The 8,491-nt window shown below is 40.4% G+C and overlaps 1 pseudogene; it reads right to left on the bottom strand.

The window, feature by feature from the left end:
• Nucleotides 1-2,510: 2,510 nt before the first annotated feature.
• On the bottom strand, nt 2,511-2,611 carry LOC116276026 (annotated as a pseudogene).
• Between the last annotated feature and the right edge of the window lie 5,880 nt (nt 2,612-8,491).

The following is an 8,491-nucleotide window of genomic DNA, read 5'->3' on the forward strand; positions in this document are numbered from 1 at the left end:
TTTTTGCAGTGGCTGGTACTGGTTGTTCCTTTCCATGTTTAGTGCTTCCTTCAGGAGCTCTTGTAAGGCAGCCCTGGTGGTGACAAAATCTCTCAGCATTTGCTTGTCTGTAAAGGATTTTTTTCTTCTTCACTTATGAAGCTTAGTTTGTCTGGATATGAAATTCTGGGTTGAAAATTCTTTTCTTTAAGAATGTTGAATATTGGTCCCCCTCTCTTCTGGCTTGTAGGGTTTCTGCCGAGAGATCTGTTGTTAGTCCGATGGGCTTCCCTTTGTGGGTAACCTGACCTTTCTCTCTGGCTGCCCTTAACTTTTTTTCCTTCATTTCAACCTTGGTGAATCTGAAAATTATGTATCTTGGGATTGGGTTGCTCTTCTTGAGGAGTATCTTTGTGGCATTCTCTGTATTTCCTAAATTTGAATGTTGGCCTGCCTTGCTAGGCTGGGGAAGTTCTCCTGGATAATATCCTGAAGAGTGTTTTCTAACTTGGTTCCATTCTCCTTGCCACTTTCAGTTACACCAATCAAACGTAGATTTGGTCTTTTCACATAGTCCCATATTTCTTGGAGGTTTTGTTCATTTCTTTTCACTCTTTTTTCTCTAAACTTCTCCTCTCACTTTATTTCATTCGTTTGATCTTCAGTCACTGGTATCTTTTCTTCTGCTTGATCGAATTGGCTATTGAAGCTTGTGTATGCTTCATGAAGTTCTCATACTGTGGTTTTCAGCTGCATCAGGACATTTAAGCTCTTCTCTACACTGATTATTCTAGTTAATCATTCATCTAATCTTTTTTCAAGGTTTTTAGCATCCTTCCGCTGGGTTAGAACATGCTCCTTTAGCTCGGGGAAGTTTGTTATTACTGACCTTCTGAAGCCTACTTCTATCAACTCATCAGACTCATTCTCCATCCAGTTTTGTTCCCTTACTGGCGAGGAGTTGTGATCCTTTGGAGGAGAAGAGGTGTTCTGGTTTTGGGAATTTTCAGCCTTTCTGCTCTGGTTTCTCCCCATCTTTGGGGTTTTATCTACCTTAGGTCTTTGATGTTGGTGACCTACAGATGGGGTTTTGGTGTGGATGTCCTTTTTGTTGATGTTGATGCTATTCCTTTCTGTTTGTTAGTTTTCCTTCTAACAGACAGGCCCCTCAGCTGCAGGTCTGTTCGAGTTTGCTAGAGGTCCACTCCAGACCCTGTTTGCCTGGGTATCACCAGCAGAGACTGCAGAACAGCAAATATTGCTGCCTGATCCTTCCTCTGGAAGCTTCATCCCAGAGGGGCACCCATCTGTATGAGGTATCTGTTGGCCCCTACTGGGAAGTGTCTCCCAGTCAGGCTACATGTGGGTCAGGGACCCACTTGAGGAGGCAGTCTGTCCGTTATTGGAGCTCAAACGCCATGCTGGGAGAACCACTGCTGTCTTCAAAGCTGTCAGGCAGGGACGTTTAAGTCTGCAGAAGCTATCTGCTGCCTTTTGTTCAGATATGCCCTGCCCCTAGAGGTGGAATCTAGAGAGGCAGTAGGTCTTGCTGAACTGCAGTGGGCTCTGCCAAGTTCGAGCTTCCCTGCCGCTTTGTTTACAGTGTGAGCATAGAACTGCCTACTCAAGCCTCAGCACTGGTGGACGTCCCTATACCCGCCAAGCTCCAGCATCCCAGGTGAATCTCAGACTGCTGCGCTAGCACCAAGCAAGGCTCCATGGATGTAGGATCCACTGAGCAAGGCATGGGAGGGACTCTCCTGGTCTGCCAGTTGCAAAGACCATGGGAAAAGCACAGTATTTGGGAAGAAGTGTACCATTCCTCCAGGTATGGTCACTCACAGCTTCCCTTGGGTAGGAAAGGGAAATCCCCCAACCCCTTGCACTTCCAGGGTGAGGCAATGCCCCACCCTGCTTTGGTTCACCCTCTGTGTGATGCACCCACTATCCAACCAGTCCCAATGAGATGAACCAGGTACCTCAGTTGGAAATGCAGAAATCCCCTATCTTCTGCATCAATCTCACTTGGACCTGTACACCAGAGCTGTTCCTATTTGGCCATCTTGGAAGCAACTCCAATAGGCTTTTTTTTTTAAAAAAAAAAAAAAAAAGCAGTTTTCGCTTTAATGAAAAGTGAGGCTGGGCATACTGGCTCACACATGTAATCTCAGCATTTTGGAAGGCCAAGGTAGGAGGATCACTTGAACCCAGGAATTGGAGACCAGTGTGGACAACATAGTGAGACCATGTCTCTACAAGAAATAATAAAACAAAAAATAGCCAGGCATGGTGGCTCATGTCTGTAGTCCCAGCTACTTGGGAGCCAGAAGGGGAGGATCACCACGAGCCCGGGAGTTCGAGGTTGCAGTGAGCTATGGTCACAGCACTGTGCTCTAGCCTGGGCAACAGAATGAGACCCTGTCTCTAAAGAAAAAGAAAGAAAAGTGATCAGATAGTACAGAAGTTGTCTTATACCATGTCACCCCCAGAGTTTCCCTTATTATTTTTTGTTTTATTTTGAAATTTATTTTTTTAATATGGAACACTTCACAAATTTGTGTGTTATCCTTGTGCAGGGGCCTAATATTCTCTGTATTGTTCCAATTTTATGTGCTTTAGTCCCTTGCATTAGTATTTGTTACAATTGATAAACCAATATGGATACATTATTAACTAAACTCTGTAGTTTACATTGTGGCTTATTCTTGGTGTCACACAGTTTTATAGAGTTTGCCAACATCACTGTGTCATGTATTTACTATTACAATATCATACAGAATAGTTTCACTGTCCTAAAAATCCCCTGTGTTCATCTATTCATCTCTGCCACTCCCACACTCTCTGGCAGCCACTCTTTTTTTTTTTTTCTTTTACTCTCTGTATAGTTTTTGCCTTTTCCTGAATGTCACATAGTTGGTATCATACAACATATAGCCTTCTTAGATTGACTTTTTTTTACTAAGCAATATGTATTTAAGTTTCCTCTATATCTTCTCAAGACTTGATAGTTCATGTTTATTTATTTGTTTGTTTATTATATTTTACTTTATTTTTGCTAGAGACAGGGTCTCACTATATTGCCCAGGCTGCTCTTAAACTCATGGGCTCAAGCAATGCTCCCACCTTAGTCTCCCAAAATGCTGGGATTCCACTGCTCCCAGCAGCTCCTATCTTTTTATGGCTGAATAGTATTTGTTTATCCATTTACCTTTTTTTTCTTTTCTTTTCCTCTGTTTTTTTTGTTTGTTTGTTTTTCTTTCTTTTTTTTTTTTAAGGCAGGGTCTCACTCTGTCATCTAGGCTGGAATGCAGTGGCACAATCTTGGCTCACTGCAGCCTTGACCTCCTGGACTCAAGCAATTCTCCTGTTTCAGCACCCCTGAGTAGTCGAGACTACAGGTGTATGCCACCACGCCAGGCTAAATTTTTGTATTTTTTGTAGAGATACGGTTTTGCCATGTTGCCCAGGCTGGTCTTGAACTCCTGAGCTCAAGTGATTCACCCTCTTCACCCTCCCAAAGTGTTAAGATTACAGATGAGAGCCACTGTGCCTGGCCTCCATTCACCTATTGAAAGATTTCTTGGTTGCTTCTAAGTTTTGACAATTATGAGTAAAGCTGCTATAGATATCTATATATTTTGTGTGTGTGTAAATATATGTTTTATATTTGTGTAAACATAAGTTTTCAACTCATTTGGGTAAATACCAAGGAGTGCAATTGCTGGATTATATGTTAATAGCATGTTTGGTTTTGTAAGAAACTGCCATACTGTCTTCCAGAGTGGAGGCAGTATTTTGCATTCCCACCAGCAACGAATGAGAGTTCTTGTTTCTCCACATCCTCACCAGCATTTGTTGTCAGTGGTTTGGGTTTTATGCATTCTCATAGATGTATAACGGTATTTTATTGTTGTTATAATTTGCAGTTCCCTAGTGGAATACTGTGTAGTGTTCAGCACCTTTTCATATGCTTGTTTGCCTTCTGTATTATCTTCTTTGATGAGGTGTCAGTTCACATCGTTTTGCCTGTTTTTTGTTATTTGGGCCATAATTGGATTGCTGGTTTTTTTCTAGCAGTGAAAACCCTAGCCCTAGCCCCTTTCTATGTTTTTTTTTCTTTTCTTTTTTGTTATCCAAATTGGCTTACAATTATATGTTACATACATACATTTATATCACATTCTGTTTTTTTAAAATTATTCACCGCAACAAAGTTAAGATTAGATGGATACTCTCAAATACTGCTGTTAGACATATAACTTGGCTCAACCTTACTAGAAAATGATTTTGCAGTTTTAAAATTGGCAGATAAAATTTTACATACTTCTCAGCCGGGCACGGTGGCTCACACCTGTAATCCCAGCACTTTGGGAGGCCAAGGAAGGCAGATGATGAGGTCGGGAGTTCGAGACCAGCCTGACCAACATGGTGAAACCCTGTCTCTACTAAAAATACAAAAAGTAGCCAGAACTGGTGGCACACGCCTGTAATCCCAGCTACTCAGGAGTCTGAGGCAGGAGAATTGCTTGAACCAGGGAGGCAGAGGTTGCAGTGAGCCGAGATTGCACCACTGCACTCAAGCCTCGGTGACAGAGCAAGACTCTGTCTCAAAAAAACAAAACAAAATGAAACAAACAAACAAAAATTTACATGCTTCTCATGTAAAATATGTTGTTTTAAAATATATATGCCTTGTGAAATGGCTAAAACTAGCTAATTAACCATGCATTACCTCACAAAGTTATCTCCTTTTTGGTGAGAATACTTAAAATCTACTCTCTAAGGCCAAGCACGCTGGCTCATACCTGTAATCCCAGCACTTTGGGAGGCCAAGATGGGCAGATCACTTGAGGTCAGGAGTTCAAGACCAGCCTGCCCATCATGGCAAAACCTCATCTCTACAAAAACTACAAAAATTAGCCAGGCATAGTGGCAGGCACCTGTATCCCAGCAACTTGGGCAGCTGAGGCAGGAGAATTGCTGAACCCAAGAGGCAGAGGTTGCAGTGAGCCCAAATTGTGCCACTGCACTCTAGCCTGGGCGACACAGTGAGACTCTGTCTCAAAAATAAATAAAATAAAATATATTTTGAAATGGTTATATCTAACTAATTAACACATGTATTACCTCATAGTTATTTATTTATTTTTAAATAAATACTTAAAATCTACTCTCTAAGGCCGGGCATGGTGGCTCAAACCTGTAATCTCAGCACTTCAGGAGGCTGAGGGGGGTACATCACTTGAGGTTAGGAGTTCAAGACCAGCCTGGCCAACATGGCAAAACTCCATCTCTACTAAAAATACAAAAATTAGCTGGGTGTGGTGGTGCATGCCTATAATCCCAGCTACTTGGGAGGCTGAGGCAGGAGAATCGCTTGAACCTGGGAAGCAGAGGTTGTAGTGAGCTGAAATTGCGCCACTGCACTCCAACCTGGGTGCAGAGTGAGACTTCATCTCAAAAAACAAACAAACATACAAACAAACAAACAAATCTACTCTAAGTATTTTTCAAAAATACAATATATTGTCATTAACTGTAGTCACCATGTTTTATAATTGGTTGCTTGTTTTTTAATATTGAGTTTTAAGACTCTGTATACTTGAGATACATATCCTTCATCAAGTATGTATTTTGTAAATATTGTCTCCCGTTCTGTGGCTTGTTTTTTCATTCTTTTAATAGTGTCTTTCACAGAGCAAAAATTTTTTATTTTAATGAACAGTCCAACTTACGAATTTCTTCGTTCATGAATCATGTTTTTGGTGTTGAATCTAAAAACTCATTGCTAAGTGAAGATCACCTAGATGTTCTCAAATGTTATAAAAGTTTTGTCATTGAGTGTCTCATATTTAGGTTTGTGAGTTGTTTTTAATTATTTTTTATGAAGGAATAAGGCCATTGTCTAGATCCATTTTTTTGCATGTTGATGTCCAATTGTTCCAGCGCCATTTATTGAAAAGACTAACCTTTCTCCATTGAATTGCTTTTTTTTTCTTTGTCAAAGATTAATTGACTGTATTGGTGGGGTCTATTTCTGAACTTTCTTTCTTTCTTTTTTTTTTTTGAGACAGAATCTCATCTGTCACCCAGTTTGGAGTGCAGTGGTGTGGTCTTGGTTCACTACAACCTCCACCTCCCGGGTTCAAGCGATACTTGTGCCTCAGCCTCCTGAGTAGCTGGGATTACAGGTGCATGCCACCATGCCTGGCTAACTTTTGTATTTTTGGTAGAGAGGGGGTTTGGTAGAGAGGCTAGTCTCGAACTTCTGACCTCAAGTGATCCGCCTACCTTGGCCTCTCAAAATGCTGGGATTGTAGGTGTTAGCCACCATCTCCAGCCTATTTCTGGACTTTCTATTCCATTCCACTGACCTGTTTGTTCTTGATTATGGTAGCTTTACAGTAAGTCTTGAATTTGAAGTCAGTAGATCAGTCCTCTTACTTTATTCTCTAGCTTCAGTATTGTTTTATTTTGGGTCTTTTGCCTTTCCATATAAAATTTAGAATCAGTTTGTTGATTTCCACAAAATAACTTACTGAGATTTTGGTTGAATTGCATTGAATCTATAAATCCAATCGGTAAGAACTGACATCTTAATCATAGTGAGCCTTCCTATTCATGAACATAGAATATCTATTTATTTACATTTTCTTTTCTTTCTTTCATCAGAGTTTTGTTAGGTCTTGACCGTATTTTGTTAGATTTATTCCTAAGTACTTCAATTTTTTGGTGCTAATGTACATAGCACTGCATTTTTAATTTCAAATTCCAGTGGTTTATTGCTAGAGTGTAGGAAAACAATTGGTTTCCAAAATACTAAGCTGTATCAAGCAACCTTGCTATGATAACTTATTAGTTTCAGGAGAGTTTAAAAAATTGGCTTCTTGGAATTTTCTACATAGATAATCATGTCATCCGTGAACAGTTTATTTGATCCTTCCCAATTGGTATCCTCTCATGATTCATTTTCAGTTATCACATATGTAATTAAAAAAAAAAAAACACTAACTAATTCTCCTTCCTGATCTCAGCATCAGATTCTCTGCCCTCCACTATTCCCTTTCTTAAATATCTAAGAACAGAGCTTCAAAATACATGATTCCAAGTGTTTTAGAACTATGGGAATAAATCCACAATTAATGATTTCAGCACTTATCTCTCAACAATTGATAGAACATGCAGACAGAAAATCAGTAAGGATACAGAAGACTTGAACAACAGTATCAATCAACTTGTCTAATTGACATTTATAGAACAGACCACCTATCAACAGCAAAATACACATTATTTTCAGATTCATATGGAATAATTGCAAAGACAGACCATAATCAAGGCCATGAAACAAACACGAATACATTTTAAAAGATTCCAATCATATAGACTGTGTTCTTTGACCAGAGTAAACTAGGTATTCATAGGAGAATGCTGTTTGGAAAATCTCCAAGTTTTTGGAAACTAATTAACATGCTTCTAGATCACCCATGGGACAAAGAATAAATCAAAAGGGAAATTTCTAAGCATTTTAAAGTGATAAAAAGTGAAAACACCATTTGTTAAAACCTAAGGAACTGCGCAACACAAAAAGTGAACCCTAATGTAAACTATGAACTTTAATAATAATGTATCAATATTGATTCATTAATGTACAAAATGCGCTATACTCATGCAAGATGTTAACAATAAGAGAAAACCCTATGGGGTGCAGAGGGAAATGTATATAAGAACTCTACTTTCTGCTCAATTTTTTTTTTTTTTTTTTTTTTTTTAGACACGTTCTCCTTCTGTTGCCCAGGCTGGAATGCAGTGATGCAATTTTGGCTCACTGTAGCCTCGACCTCCTGGACTCAAGAAATCCTCCCACCTCAGCCTGCCAAGAAGCTAGGACTACAGGCCTGAGCCACCATGCCCGGCTGTTTTTTGTAGTTTTAGTAGAAATGGGATTTCACCATGTTGCCCAGGCTGGTCTTAAACTCCTGGGCTCAAGCGATCTGTCCACCTCAGCTTCCCAAAGTGCTAGAATTACATGCTGAGCCATCACGCCCAGCTTTCTGCTCAATTTTTCTGGAAACCTAAATCTCTAAAAGATAAGGTCCGCTGGGCACGGTGACTCATTCCTGTAATCCCAGCACTTTGGTAGGCAGAGACGGTTGGATTGCCTGAGGTCAGGAGATCGAGACCAGCCTGGTCAACATGGCAAAGCCCCATCTCTACTAAAAATACAAAAATTAGCTGGGAGTGGTGGCAGGTGCCTGTAATCCGAGCTACTCAGAGGCTGAGACATGAGAATCGCTTGAACCAGGAGGCGGAGGTTGCAGTGAGCCCAGATAGCACCACTGTACTCCAGCCTGGGGGATAGAACAAGACTCTAAAACAAAAATAAGTAAGTAAATAAATAAATAAATAAGTAAATAAATAAAATTAGCCTGGCCTGGTGGCACATGCCTATAGTACCAGCTACTCCAGAGGCTGAGGCGGGAGAACTGCTTAAGCCCAGGAGGCAGAGGTTGCA

The sequence above is a fragment of the Papio anubis genome, chromosome 7, assembly GCF_008728515.1.
Source record: "Papio anubis isolate 15944 chromosome 7, Panubis1.0, whole genome shotgun sequence".
Taxonomy (NCBI): Eukaryota; Metazoa; Chordata; class Mammalia; order Primates; family Cercopithecidae; genus Papio; species Papio anubis.